At 32.2% G+C, this 16152-nt stretch overlaps 1 protein-coding gene across 23 annotated transcripts in view; it reads right to left on the bottom strand.

Moving 5' to 3' along the window:
* The window catches only part of LOC126892106 (zinc finger protein 208-like), a 168163-nt gene that overhangs the window by 81324 nt on the left and 70687 nt on the right, over positions 1-16152 (bottom strand). The window lies entirely within an intron of this gene.

Below are 16152 nucleotides of genomic sequence, written 5' to 3'. Positions count from 1 at the left end.
AGAAGAAACAATTAACGTGGTACGGACATGTTCAGAGAATGGGAGAGGAGAGACTCCCAAAATTATGAAATGTATACCTACAGACATCAGGAAAAGAGGAAGGCCAAGAACGACGTGGATACAAGGAGTAAGACGATCAGTGAGTGTACGAGGATTAGAAGATGATAATTGCAATGATAGAAGATATTGGCAACAAGGCATCGGACAACATCGGAGGACGTTTTGCACCCGAATTTATATATATAAACATATAATATATATCAAAAAATCTTTAGAAAATATTTCCTCTTTGTAAACATAATTATTGTATCATAAGTATTTAAAAAACTGCACGTAACATTTTACTATTTCCAATATTAATGATGCTATTCTGTTAAGGTGGTTAAATAAGCAAATTCAAAATTATATACGTACCTATCAGCTTCCTTGGGAAATCGGAAAAAACTGTAGTTACAATTTTTTGAATTGTTCGTGCACATTTTCGCTGAACACCGACTAATACCACTTCGAACTTTACTCATGTTCAACTTCACAATACCAACAATTATTCACAAAACTAACTCAATTTAAGCAAAATACGGCACTGTTAACCCGTACGTACCTACTCGACTGGCAAGGGAAGAATGGTTCTCGCGCGGCCAGGAAATATGCGCAGCCGCCCTGCGCGTTGAAACATTTTACTTCCAATTTTTCGGAGAGTGGTTCTACTGTGGAACCTATTTATACTGTGGTTAAGCGTTCTTCATAAATACATCGGTAGGTAATACCTACCCTACGTGGGAGTATATACGAGTATGCGTCTCACTCTCACTTTCTCAAATTATATACCAGAGGCACTGCCTCAGATGGGTCGCCTTGTCTAGCATATTACGAAGACGACGGTGATCGGCCGGCCGCAATAAAATTTAATCTGAGAATAATTTTTGGAGCCGGGATTAAATATCCTTTCAGAGGCTGGCAAAAATATGCCTCTGGCGTGGTTTTGCAGTTTTAGTTAGGTAGTTTGTTAAAGCAGTTTGTTGTGGTTACGTGTACTTGGCCTTCTTACACTCTGGTTACTTACTATTTTAGTATATGTAATTAGATGTTTAGAATATGTTATCATGCTGTGACTAGCTGTATGCCATTTTCCAAATGTCAATTAAATAAGTAAATTAATAAAAAAATTAGAAATTATGATTTCTTTCATAATAATTTTACTTTTAAGCACGCTGTTTAATAAAAAATATAAAAAACCAAAAAAATAAAATTTAACCCTTAGTTTATTTAACATAAAAAATCAATCTTATAATATAACAGTAATTTGCTTACTTGCTTGTTTTTATTTCCTATATATTCAATACATTTACAATATAAGATTGGTTCCAAATGAAATTATCACGTGTTTGAAGGTATATTGTTTGCGCACAATAATTTCATTTTGGCAAGTGATTAATAATTAAAGAATCAGTCAACAGCTTAACCAGGATGATCCTAAGGGGGTATGGGTCTCTGGGGGTATGGAATTAAGGAGGATGTTAAGGGTATGGGGCGCTTATAACCCCTAAAAACCCCCTGGTTACGCAACTGAAATCAGTTGTCCGTTCTTGTCATGTAGCATAGAGAAATGGTATTTCTCTATGTCATGTAGTATATAATGTAAATTTTGCTTAATATGACTGTACAACGCTGATGAGACCAAGAAAGGACGAAACATCTGACTCACACTGTTTTGATATGTGGTATCATATTAATTATTTTTAGCTAAAAAAACAGCTAATAAGAGTATGAACGATGTTATAGACTTAGAACTTTCGACTTTCTTTTGCGAATAAAATAATTGTTATTTAATATCGTTTGCAAGCCTTAAAATAAATACGGTGCCGTTTTGTGACGTTATGACGCCACAAAATCGACCTTCCGGCTATTAAAGAAAAGCTAACCATAATAATACAGTAAACATCCTCTATAACGAGAACTGAAATGGCGTACTAATTACCTCGTTATAAGCGGATCTCGTTATATCAGTCAACACTATTATGTAATATATTATGTTTAGGATGTAAAAGAAGAAGACCAACGACAGACAGATGTCAGCGACGTAACGACATTCCGGCTAGCGTCATGTAACTTGTTTGTAGCTTCTTGATTGCTAACAAAGATTTGTATGAACAATACTGTTTAATATTTGATTTACATGACGAAAGGAACTTAAAACAGTGCATATCACCACTACTGAAATGTTTTGAAGCCTCCTACATAGTTTATTAGGTGTCGATCATCGACTTCAACAATGAAACTTGGCCATCGCAAATTGTAAATTTCCTACGATATTCAATATCGGTAGACAGATAAATAGGAAGAAAGTTACAGGCGGTGGAATTTATTACAGCACTGGCCTCGGTAAGCACACAGATGTTGGACATACCTCGTTATAAGCGAAACTTCGTAATACCCGTGTTCGTTATAGAGAGAGTCTACTGTAATATTCCTCAAGTGTAGTGTGCCTCACCATCTTGTACTACCACGAGCCGCCCCTGCGACAATATCAACTAATCTAGTATAATAGTTATAGTAACATACACACAACGCAAAAGTCTAGGGATATTTTTATAAATAGACGTATTTTGTTTATCTGTAATCAACTTAAAAAAAGTAATACAAAATCTGTAGTTTAAATTGTTGTTTAATATGTCAAAAACCATAAATTGCAAAAAAAACAGGAAATTGGAGCAAAAAAATTATATTGCAAATCACCATGTTTCACATACACATACCACCATAAAATGTCAAAAATACGAAATATAAACTTAAAATAAAGTATGGCCACCATGTTGGTTTATCACAGCTCTACATCTACTGTTCATGCTCCGAATCACATTGTTAATGTCTGCTTGAGGTAGTTGTGTCCATTGTTCTCTCAGAAGCTCTTTTAATTAAAACTCATTGTAGATATTGCCATATGTGGAGTAATTCTTCGTTGGAGCATGACCCATACATGCTCAATGGGATTCAAGTCCGGTGATTGTGCTGGCCACGGCAATACATCAATACCCTCGTTATCCAACCAGTTTGTTACAATATGCGCAACATGTGGTCGAGCGTTATCATGCATAAAGTAAAAGTGCTGCTGCTCCAACAGCAGCAGCAAACGGGCGCACAACAGGTTCAAGAATAGTGCCCAAATATTGCTGACTTCTGAGAAAGCCACGTGGGAAAATGAGGTCAGTTCTTCCGTCAATCATGATTCCGCCCCATACCATTAATGTACCACCTCTGTATGCATACACTTCTTCAAGATGTCGTAATCGTTCTCCATTTCCGGGTCGTCTCCAAACTCTTGTCCGACGAGAATCTGGATGAAATCCATATCTAGACTCGTCACTAAACAAAACTGTGGCCCAGTCATTGTCAGTCCAATTCTGAAACTCTTGACACCAGGTTAATCTTGCAGCGCGATTGCCTCTAGATAGAGGTGGACATCTCGGTGGTCGCCGACTACGAAGATTGGCTTCATGGAGACGATTCCTCACAGTACTGCGGCTAATTGTTACATTATGTGCAAGTTGTAATTCATTAACCAGCTCGGGTGCTGTGATTGTTGGCTGCCTTCTGGCATTTAAAATTAAATATCGGTCTTGAGCGACGGTTGTAAAGCGACCACGTCCTGGATGTTGCTCGGCTGGACTCCCAGTGTCTCTAAACCTACGCCACAAACGACTTACGACGCTTTGGGAGACACCCAGCTGGTCAGCAACTTGAGTTTGTCGCATACCAGCTTGAAGGAGGCCCACGGCTCTATTCATCTCGTCCAACGTTAAATGTTGTCGTTGCATGGTAAAAAGACAATATCTTTAACTCACCTATTAAACAAGAATGGTATAAAGTGACTAAAATTAAAAATAAACAAAACATAAAAATGTCTATTTTTTTGTCCCTTATAAAAACATTATAAAACACGTATTGCTATCAATTTTACAATTTTTTTTTTTTGATAAGAAGTGAGTGTCTTTATTCGCGGTGTGCAAGTACTTGGAAGAGATACGCGAAACGATCGTGCGCGAATAGCGGAGAAATATTGCAACTTTCTTAAATAATTCATATTGTCAATTGAAATTGTCAAATTGACGTACATTTCATAACTACTGTCATTGAAGGACAAAAATTATATATTCCTCCACAATATTGATATGATATGCAATTATTATAAAGGAAAATTTAATTAATTGTATTTTACTTGCAGTACTGCATTTTAATAACTAATTTTATTTACTACATACAATTGTTTACGTTTGAATAGCATAACCTAAATCTTATTTTTTCTTCTTATTATTTTTTTTACTATGGCCTTGACAATTATCCAGTAACCAGGACCAATATGATTGGTCGCTATAATTAAAAGTGCGAAAAAAGTTGCCGAGCTATGAAACCAGCTGTCGCTTTTCCGAACTTGCACGGTCCCAATATGGTCTGTATCAACAATTATAGTACAAGCAAATTTATATGGTCATGAAATTTCTGTCATTGGTATTGTCAAATTATTAAAATATCCTTAGACTTTTGCGTTGTGTGTATATTGCAGCACGCTTTAAATACGGCGACGTTTGATCCCTAGACAGCCGACCGGATGACGTTTTAGTAAGATAATAGTTTTAGTTGGGAAGCAGTTTATCAGTAGAGTGTAGAGTATTGTTTGCTGTAATTTAATTATTTTGAATCTTTTTCTTCTTAAGGTGTCGAGACTGCTTGTCGATCGTTGGCTCTCATGTTGCCCAGCAGATTAACAATTATTGTCTTATTTACAGCCGCACGAAATAGTTCAGTGCTAATTTTCCCAAACCATTGGCGTAGGTTTTTAAGCCAAAAAGTTGTACGGCGGCCCACACTTCTCTTTCCCATTACTTTACCTTGCATGACAAGGTGAAGTATGTCATATTTTTCTGGGTGACGCATTATATGACCAAAGTATTCCAATTTACGCCTTTTAACCGTGTTCATTCACTACTTCACAAGTTTTATTCAAACGTTGCAAAACCCTTTCGTTTGTGACTCGTTCTACACAGTTGATCTTCAGTAGTAAAAAGTCCATACTTTAACCGCGTAAAGTAGTACTGGGAATATACAGCATGTCCCTGTAAGTTGTAACCATATGGAAAACTTTTTTATTATTAATTTTACGAAAAAAAAGTTATTCTTCATACAAAGTTCTGCATGATCTAAAACCTAAGATTCAACTATCAGATATCAAATTTTATGAATATTATACGAGAAATTATGTCAAAAAATATGAATTTCGCTCTAGAGTAAAGTAGCTTTATTATTCACAATATTGAAAATTGTTATTATGAAAAGTGGTTTAGAATTAATAACTATAATATTCTAATATGCACATACATCCTTCTAATTGAAAAAAGCATTTTTTTAAATTTTTCTTAAATTATGGATAACCAACATTATTTTCATTTATTTCAATTATGATAACTCTTTTATAGTCGGTTCGCTAAACTCAGACACAACTGGCTAGTGATTTTAGTAGGTATTATTTTTGTTTTTGGCCAATTTTCCCAAAATTGGCAAAATTACTAAAATAACTAGCCAGTTGTGTCTGAGTTTAGCGAACGGACTATATTAATTTTACGAAAAAGTTATTCTTCAGAAAAAGTTCTGTATGGTCTAAAACCTAATATACAACCACCTTATATCAGATTTTATCAATTTTATACGAAGTATGTCAAAAAAGATTATTCGATCAAGAGTAAAGTACCTTTATAGTTCAGAATATTTCAACTAGAAGGATGTAATTACAAATTGGAACTTAGTTTTTAATTCTAAACAACTTGTCATAATCAAAATTTTCGATATTGTGAAAAATAAAGGTATTTTATTTACTCTTGAGCGAAATTCGTATTTTTTGACATACCTCGTATAAAATAGATAAAATTTGATGTTGTATTGTAGGTTTTAGACCATGCAGAACATTTTATAAAGAATAACTTTTTTTGTAAAATTAATAATAGAAGAGCTTTTATAATTGAAATGCCTGAAAATAATGTTGGTTATCCATAATTTAAGAAATCTTTTTTCAATAGAAGGATGTAATTGCATATTAGAATATAGTTCTTAATTTCAAACAACTTTCGATAATAAAATTTTTTTAATAATGTGAACAATAAAGCTACTTTACTCTTGAGCGAAATTCGTGTTTTTGACATACCTCGTATAATATTCATAAAATGTGAATTCGTAAAATTAATAATAAAAAAGTTTTCCATATGGTTCCTGGTTCCAATTCACAGGGACATACTGTATAACATTGAACCATTCTTATGCGATGTTCCAAATTGAGATCATGACTGCAAAGAATTTTTTTTTATTTCATAAAACTTGTTCTTGCTTTGGCAATTCTACTTTTAATTCCTGTACTAGCGTTCCAGCTTTCATTAATATGAGTACACAGATATACATGATAACTTACGTGTTCAATTGAGTCATTACCAATTGTTACGTTATAGTTATTATTATTTATGGTTGCCTGTTTACTAATAACCATAAACTTTGCGATGTATTTCTTGCGATGAGTTTGGGTCCATATATCGCACAGATCGCCACCATTCGGTTCAATAACGCTTGAAGATGTTCAATTGATCCTGTCATTAACAAGGTATCATCTGCGTGTCTGAGATTGTTCATAAGCAAGCCATTAATGATTATGCCCTCTTTTGCGTTTTCCAACACTTCATTTAAGATTGTTTCAGCGTAATGATTAAACAGTGGTGGCAATATACAATCTTGTCGAACTTCACTTCATTTTTACTTCTTCAGAGCTGCAGAGCTATATATTGAATTATTTTAAATAGTACTGTGTAATTGCTGAAAAAAAACTAGTATTACCCGTGATAGCCCGATCAGGGAACACACAATTTTACGAAAACCTCAAAAAAATAAAGGAAGGATGAAAATTTGGGAATATGTAGTTGAAATTATATATAGACAATAATAGATTATTATACAGTAGACTCCTTCTATAACGAGAATTGAAATGGCGGACTAATTACCTCGTTATAAGCGGATCTCGTTATATCAGAAAACAATAATATTGAAATGTTTTGATGCCTCTTACGTACGTAGTTTATTAGGTGTCGATGGTCGACCTGAACAATGAAACTTCGTACCATCCTAAATTGTAACTTTCCTACAATATGTATTCAATATCGGTCGATAGATAAACACAAAAAAGTTTATTGCAGGCGGTGTTTATTACACCACTGGCCTCGATAATAACAGAGATGTTGGAAATTTCTAGAATAGAATAGAATAGAAATAATCTATAGATATACAAGCAGTTAGGGTATTTATTTATAGCCATTACTTCGCTAAAAACAGTTAAAAACAGGTAAAAACACGTACAGTAAAACTCTCGTTAACCGAAACCTTTTTAACCGAAACATCGTTTAACCGAAATGGCTGACAGTTTCAATAATTTCGTCAATAAAAAGTAAATTTAAAAAAAGCAATAGCAAAAATTAAGGAAAATGAACATGTTTACGAGTGTTTTTTTAAGAAATCTTCTATTTTCTGTTGTATTTTCCTTTGAAAACGATGTTTTGCAGCTATATATCTCCAATACTACGTAACTTCATACAAGACGAATACAAAAAACAATGTTATTTTTAATCGAAATTCTTGTTATCCGAAACGCCCCCCCCCCCCAATTATTTCGGTTAACGGAGGTTTTACTGTATTCTTCGTATTCATTTTTCCTCGTTATAACCAATTATGCCTCGTTATAGAGGTGTTATAGTTCAACAGGAATTTGATGGGACATCTAGCGTACCTCGTTATAAGCGAAACCTCGTAATCAGGGCCGCCGAGGGCGGTACAGCCGGTACATTTTACCGGGGCCCGGCGATCTAAGGGACCCGGCGTCGACCAGACCAAAGACGTAATTTTTTCCGTTTTTTTGCTCTTCACTTTATGTCCATAATACGTTTAATTAATCCTCGGCTATATTTAACATAACCTTTAGTTAATTTGGTGTAAAATTTTAACAGCAATAAATCACAGAAGTCAAATGCTGCAGTGCAGTCAGATAACTATGGATATGGAGATTAAAAATATATCAGGGCTTCCAGAAGAATTTAAAAAAAATCAAAAATTGATTGAAGAATATAAAGGGTCAGAATCTAAAGGGATCAGGTATTCCATTGTTGACGAATCTAAATTAGTTACCAGCAATAATTACGGAATAAATCCAGAATTTACTTCAAATAAAGAAAAGCGGCGCAAGAAGCCTGTGAGATTTTTTGATGATTGCCTGGGCCTAGTAGTGATGCGACTGATAATTTCGAGCCCGACGCAATATTTCGCTGTGAACTATTTAATATTGTCAAATAATAAGCAATTTAACCAGAATATTTAATGCAGCAAATGAAATTCATTCGCTATTTAACATTTTGTGGACATTCCGAGATGACGATGACGAGAATATGAAGAAAAAAATTGATATATTGCGCGAGTTTTATAAAGAAGACGTCTGAAGAATTGATAGATGAAATTTTTCATTTGAGAGCGATATACAAGGATAATATTGGTAAATCTCAACTTTCTCAAATCTTCTTCTTTACCTGCCATTTCCGCGACAAAGATTGGCAATCATCATTGCTATTCTAACTTTTGACACTACGGCCCGAAAGAATTCAGTTGATCTGGATCCAAACCATTATCTGAGATTTCTCTGTCAGGACATTTTTGCTGCGCCTTCCTTGAATATTTCCCTGCAATTTCTCTAATAGATTTACTTAATAAAATTAAACATCTCAAATTAGATTCATTATTTCCTAACGTCGTTATTGCGCATATACAGCGTGTCTACTTGAGTTGGAAACATATGGGAAACTTTTTTATTATTAATTTTACGAAAAAAAGTTATTCTTTATAAAAAGTTCTGCATGCCCCAAAACCTAAGATTCAATTATCAGATATCAAATTTTCTCAATATTATTCGAGGTATGTCAAAAAATATGAATTTCGGCTAAGGGTAAAGTACCTTTATTTCTCTCATTATCGAAAATTCTTATTATGAAAAGTTGTTTGGAAATAAAAACCAAGCTCAAATATGTAATTACATGCTTCTAATTGGAAAAAAATATTTTCCAAATTTTTCTCAAATTTATTGATACTAACTTCGTTTTTATTCATTACACATACGATAACTCTTTTATTATTACTTTTACGAAAAAAAGGTATTCTTTATAAAAATCTCTGTATGTCCTAAGACCGAAGATTCAACCAACAGATATGACATTTTATTAATTTTATACGAGTTATGTCAAAAAATATGAATTTCACTCAAGAGTAAAGTACCTTTATTTTTCACAATATTGAAAACGGTTATTAAAAAAGTTGTTTAGAATTAAAAACTATGTGTCAATATGCAATTACATCCTTCTAATTGAAATACTGTGAAATATAAAGGTGCTATAATATGTAATAATTAAAAACGATGTTGGGTATCCATAAATTTGAGAAAAATATTTTTTTTTTCAATAAGAAGCATGTAATTGCATATTTCATCTTAGTTTTTAATTCCAAACAACTTTTTATCATAAGAATTTTCGATATTGAGAGAAATAATAGTACATTGTTTACCGGGTAGGAAAAGCTTAACATTCCTGGACGACTGTGAAGATTGCTAAGTCGAGGCGCAAGCCGAGACTTAGCAACACAGAGTCCAGGAATGTGGCTTTTCCTACGAGGTAAACATACTATTTTTCCGCAAATCGTTTAAAATTCGACAGATATTGATTGATTTAAAAAAAAAACGCGATAATTTTATTCCCAAATAAATGGTGCTTTGAAATTCCTAATAAAATTACTTGGGTTACTATGGAAACGTATTGAGGTTGAATTGTCAAACTTGACGCTTATAAATTTAATTGCTGGTGTTCTCGAAAGTAAAATGATAAGTGATGATGAAATTTCCATTCCTGGGACTCCTCCAGAGCTGGTTGAGGCAGTGAATACTGCTTCATTAGAATTATTGCCAAAGAAATCAAGAGAAAAGTACGAAAATGCATACAGACGTTTTATGGATTATCGCATGAGTAAAAATACGAGTTCTTTCTCAGAAAATGTTGTAATGGCATACTTCCTAGACCTTTGTTTAAAGATTAAATCTTCAACATTATGGGCCAATTATTCAATGCTGAAGTCAACCCTTGCACTTAAACACAATGTAGATATATCTACATACTCAAAACTTCGTTCTTTATTGAAACGGCAAGCTCAAGGTTATAGGGCAAAGAAATCTAAGATTTTAACGAAGGAAGAAATTGAAAAATTTATCCAGGAAGCTCCAGATAAAGAAAATTTAATGATTAAGGTAATTTACAAGGTTTTAATAGCAATGTGTTTTCTATCATTTATGTAGAACACTAACAACTGTACGGAAATATCATTTCCTTACAGTAAGGAAATGACATTTCCTTACAGTAAGGAAGTCCTGACTTTTTCTTCAAGAAATTTTGACAGGAATGTCAAAATTTCCTGGCGATTTGCGGAAAAGGTACTTTACCCTTAGCCGAAATTCATATTTTTTGACATACCTCGTATAATATTGAGAAAATTTGATATCTGATAATTGAATCTTAGGTTTTGGGGCATGCAGAACTTTTTATAAAGAATAACTTTTTTTCGTAAAATTAATAATAAAAAAGTTTCCCATATGTTTCCAACTCAAGTAGACACGCTGTATATTTTGCACATTGCCGTCGCAACAGTCGCAGAAGCGAAAAGATCCTTTATATAGTTTTCTTTCCAACATAAAGGCTGTGATATCTACAATGAAACAGGATTGGTTAACTCGCCTATCAACTTTGTGCAGTGAGAATGATTTGGAATGAAAATCATGCGATTTTTCGAAAGTTATAGACATCTTTTTCAATCAGAATACTCGAAAAGCACCTGTATTATAAATATTTTCACTATTATAAATATAATCAAAATTTAATAAAATTTATATTTGAAATGTTTCTTATTACATATTTTTACTATTGATAATTTTATTTCTATAAAAGTTGAATAATTTTTTTCGCTCTTCACTTTTTGCCGGGGGCCCGTTCGTCACTTCTTGCCGGGGCCCGCTCATCGCCCTCGGCGGCCCTGCTCGTAATACCGGTGTTCGTTATAGAGAGAGAGTCCACTGTATAAGAAAAAGTTTACAATTCTACATTCCCTAAATGAATATGTTCATTTTTAAGAAAAAAAAACATGTTTTAGACGGTTCTTCGCAAATAACTCAAAAAGTAGTTTATATAAAAAAAGATATTTTAAGCAAAATTATAGCTTATTAAAAGTGAAAAAAAAAGGTATGCATGGATTCTGCTGACCCAGTAGAAGCAGAGTTGTAGCTAGTGAGAAGTAGGTTCTTCTTCGTCGAATTTTAAATCGAATATTTCAACTTGAAATAACCAAAAAACGGAGCACTTTTCGGAAATAACTCATTAGTACAACATTTTTAAAGTGTTTAAAAAAAGGTTTATTTTTGTTTAAAAAAAACTTCTAACATTAAAAGTGAGTTACCCTCAAAATATTGTTGGTCCCTGTTATTTTTTGGTAAAAATATTCGCGAAAATCACCACTAATTATCATCCCAAATAAAATTAATCGTTACCGCTTCACAAGTTACTTTGTTTATATATTCTTTATATGATCTGTAAGTTTCATCTGTTCCAAAGTGCTTATTTTTGAAAAGGCTGTAGTTAAAATGTCTTGAACGAGTCACTAATCACGAGTTTATTCAAATTTTGAACAGCCATAGCATAACCAATTTTTGTCTACCAGAAAAACAAAAAATCCAAAATATTCAGAAAAGCAAAACGTACGTTTTATTACTCTTTGAGATTTTTGGTATTACATACTAATATAATTTTTAAGTTAAAAAATGTTGTTTTATAAATGTTGTTTTTCAAAAAGGGGCACTTTGAACCAATGAAACTTATAGATCATATAATATAAAGAATAATAAAGCAAAGTAATTTGTGAAGCGCTAACGATTAATTTTATTTGTGATGCTAATTAGGGGATGATTTGCGCGATTTTTTTACCAAAATAAAAAAAGGGACCAACAATATTTTGAGCGTAACTCACTTAGGTACTTTTAATGTTAGAAGTTTTTTTGAAGTTATACTTCTTTACGCGCGATATGAGGGTGAATTTTAATAGGATTAAAACCTTTGATCCCGGCACAGTCGCATTACAACTTTGTTCTGATTGGATGTTCAAATGACATGACAAAAATTATCCAATATGGCAAAACAAAAAAGTTTATAATTGTAGTGATTTTTAAATAGTTTTTAAAGAAACAGGTACGTAATAATTGTAAATGTATCATAGGTACCTACCAAAATACATAGTATGTAATATCATTTGAACTATCATTTGAACCTACCAAAATACATAGTATGTAATACTTTTATTTACATAATTCGATTACCATCAAAATTTCTATCAATATTCACCTAATATGTCGTTTTCTTACTCTATGTTTTGTTGTATTTTTTCAATTCTAAATCATTTCAATTCAAAATCAAAATAATTTAATTTACATAATGCAAAAATGTCAAAAGTTTAATCCGTTTAGTTAGTCGATCTTCGCACATAATGACACACTGTCTCCGTGGCGAAGCGTTTAATGCGAGTGAACCCCAATACAACCCCAGTACCAGCCGCGCTGGTAAGTTGGTTCAAATCCCAATAGAAACTTTTATTTTTTTATGTTTTTTATACATTTTATGATTGTAAGTATATTTATTATATAATTTTATTTTCAGAAAATACGTATTTAGTTAAAAAAATTTCCGACAATTAATGTTCAGAAATCATTTGTGGCATTTTTAATGTGTTTGTGTGTGTTTTATTCTTTTATCATTTTAATTTTTGGCACTGTTTTAATAAAAATGTTTGAGAAGTAGTAAGTATAAATTAGTTTTATATTTAAATAAAATATAAATAAAAAGTATATTAATTTCGTTTATAATCATATAATCATATAATAGAAGTATAACTTCTTACGTGCGTACAAAGTACACACACATTCTTTTTTTTTAAACAAAAATAAACCTCTAAATCGTTGAAATATTTGATTTGAAGTTTGACTACTTCTCACTAGCTACAACTCTGTTTCTACTAGGTCAACAGACTTCATGCATACACCATTTCTTTTTTTACTTTTTTATAAGCTATATTTTTGCTAATATTTTTTTCGATAAAATACTTTTTGAGTTATTTTCGAAAAACCGTCCAAAACATGTTTTCTTTCTTAAAAATGAACATAATTCACTCGCAAATAACTCGAAAAGTATTGACTTATTGGAAAAACTCTATAGAACAAAAGTTGCTTAGAATTAGTCATTTTATCCAATTCCAGACTTATTTTGAATGTATATTTTTCACCCCCGAGAAGGGGGTATTCCCCTCCATTTTTTTAAATGGAGGGGATGTAAAATTGTAAACTTTTTCTTATATAATAATAGACAATTTCAACTATTTATTCCCAAATTTTCATCCTTCCTTTATTTTTTTGGGGGTCAGATTGTTCTTTGATCGGGCTATAAAGAAGATTCGAATGTATGTAAATGCTGAAACATATCAAGTATGTTTCAATGTGTACAAAAATCAACAGAAGAAATTCGGCTTTGATGAAAATCTGTTGGTACAAGCAACTTCTGATTTAAAAATGTTTAAGATGCTTCACTTATAAGCTAGTAGTACTATTATGTATTAGAGCCTAAGGATTATTTCTGAATATGTCCTTAGATATGTTTTTTGTAATATTTTGTAGTTAGAACTAAAACTTGCTTATTGATCATTGATTGATCAAATAGCAATAATCATAAGATTCCTGTTGGAGTTTTATTAAATAAAAAAAAAACATGATTACTGGTACTCAAATATATATTCAAAGTAACGAATAATGTAAATTATTACGTTATACAAAGGTAACGATTAGTAACGAATACTTGGAAATACCTATAATCAACATTGCTACATTTTGGCCACTGTCCACGTCTGGGTTCAATATGCGCTGCACTAGAAATATAAATGCACGAGTCGCCCGTGGCGCCAGCGTGTGTTGTGTATCGGTTGTATTCAATTTGACAATTTGCGCAAGTAATCCAAACAAGCCAAGCATTATTTCAGGAGGAACTATACAAGGTCACAAAAACGAACAGCTATTGTATACACAATGGCAAAAAGCTGAGAATGATAAGCAGCAATTACTTATTAAAATAAATAATAGACAAGGGCAGTTAAAGAATTTAAAAATCCATTACGATGAATTGAGTGGAAAACGCGGAGAAACATCAAAAATACTCCATAGTTGATTTTTTAACCAAGAGGAGTAAATTAAAAAGACAGATTCACACCCAAGAAAGTTACTAGAAAAGCCACCAAATTCATCTTCTTTTTTCGTTGATCATATCAGCTTTTGATGATAATCCATACATATTATATTATACTAACACATCGCTAAAGAGTTCTAAAAACAACTATTTTTATATAAAAGTACACTAAAAATCTAAAAATTAAAGGAATAATGCAGAAAACACAAAAAATCGCTGATATACTTAATTAACCTATAAAATGACAGAAGTGCCAAAATTTCTTAAATGTCATTAGTGGCAAAATTTAATAACAGTTGAGTAAACTTGCCTGCGGTTGGACCAATTAGAAACAAGCATTACGGCGCGGTAAATTTGAATCACTCCTCTTGGTAAAAAACAAACATAGAAGTTGAATATCATAAAGACGAAGAGGAGTTAGTAAAAGAAACAGAATGGATTAGGGTGAAACGTAGAAGTAATAAGAGAAGAAAAATGGATACCTCGCTGTCGCCTGTACAAAACCCTTCCAACCATAAGGAGGAACTATCTGCAGGATTGAATTTACTATTCTCACCATATCACCAAATAGAGATCTTCATATAAAAAAGAAGACCCTGAAGAATAGAATAGCAGAAACAATACAGAAAAAATCGGACAGGATAAGTCTATGGAATGTATTTAAAATCAAGTATATATTAAATTAAAGCTATACAGGGTGTTAGTAAATAAGTATGAAAAATTTTAAGGGATAATTCTACATGAAAAATTAATACCAGTTTGCTCTATAAACATATGTCCGCAAATGCTTAGTTTCGGAGATACGGGGTGTTGAAATTTTTATTTCAAACTGCCAATTTATTTATTGCTCTAAGACCAGTTGAGCTATGAAAATGACATTTGGTGAGTTTTAGGAGGTAGTTATTACGAATTTTTTGACATACAATTTAGAATTTTGTATTCATCATTGGCGCGCCTACGGGCAATGGTCTGAATTTTTTTAAAGAAAAAAATAGTACGCCACTGAGATATTTCGAATTAAAAATTATTTTTAAATTTCACGTCTAATTTATGATAAAAAACCTTTCTTGCCTTTTTTTCATATTATGCACCGTTTTTATACAGAAAAATAAAACATCTTGGCGCGTATTTTTCATTTCTTAATACATCATCAAGAACTATCCAATTTAATAATACTAAACTAGAACAATAACAGAAAATATTACTAATAGGATTTCAACTAGGTGCAAAGCTGCAAGAAATGTTTAAAATGATCTCCTTTACAGATAACAGAAGAATTTTATATTCATCATTGGCGCGCGTACGGGTAATGGTCTGAATTTTTTGAAGAAAAAAATAGTACGCCACTGAGATATGTCAAACTAAAAATCAGTTTTGAATTCCTCGTTCAATTTACGACAAAAAATCTTTCTTTCCTTTTTTTCATACGAGACACCGTTTTTATACAAAAAAATAAAACATCTTAACGCTTACCAAGTATTTGAGGTAGTTTCCATATGCATAGAAACTTAGTTCAAATACTTTGTAAACGTTAAGATGTTTAATTTTTTGCATAAAAACGGCGCCGCATATGAAAAAAAAGGCAGGAAAGATTTTTTGTCGTCAATTGAACGAGGAATTTAAAAATGATTTTTAGTTTGACATATCTCAGTGGCGTACTATTTTTTTCTTCAAAAAATTCAGCCCACTACCCCTACGCGCGTCAATGATGAATATAAATTCTTCTGTTACCTGTAAAGGAGATCATTTTAAACATGTCTTGCAGCTTTGT

Source organism: Diabrotica virgifera, chromosome 9 (assembly GCF_917563875.1).
Source record: "Diabrotica virgifera virgifera chromosome 9, PGI_DIABVI_V3a".
Classification (NCBI taxonomy): domain Eukaryota; kingdom Metazoa; phylum Arthropoda; class Insecta; order Coleoptera; family Chrysomelidae; genus Diabrotica; species Diabrotica virgifera.
This window is presented reverse-complemented; position numbering and strand designations above follow the sequence as displayed.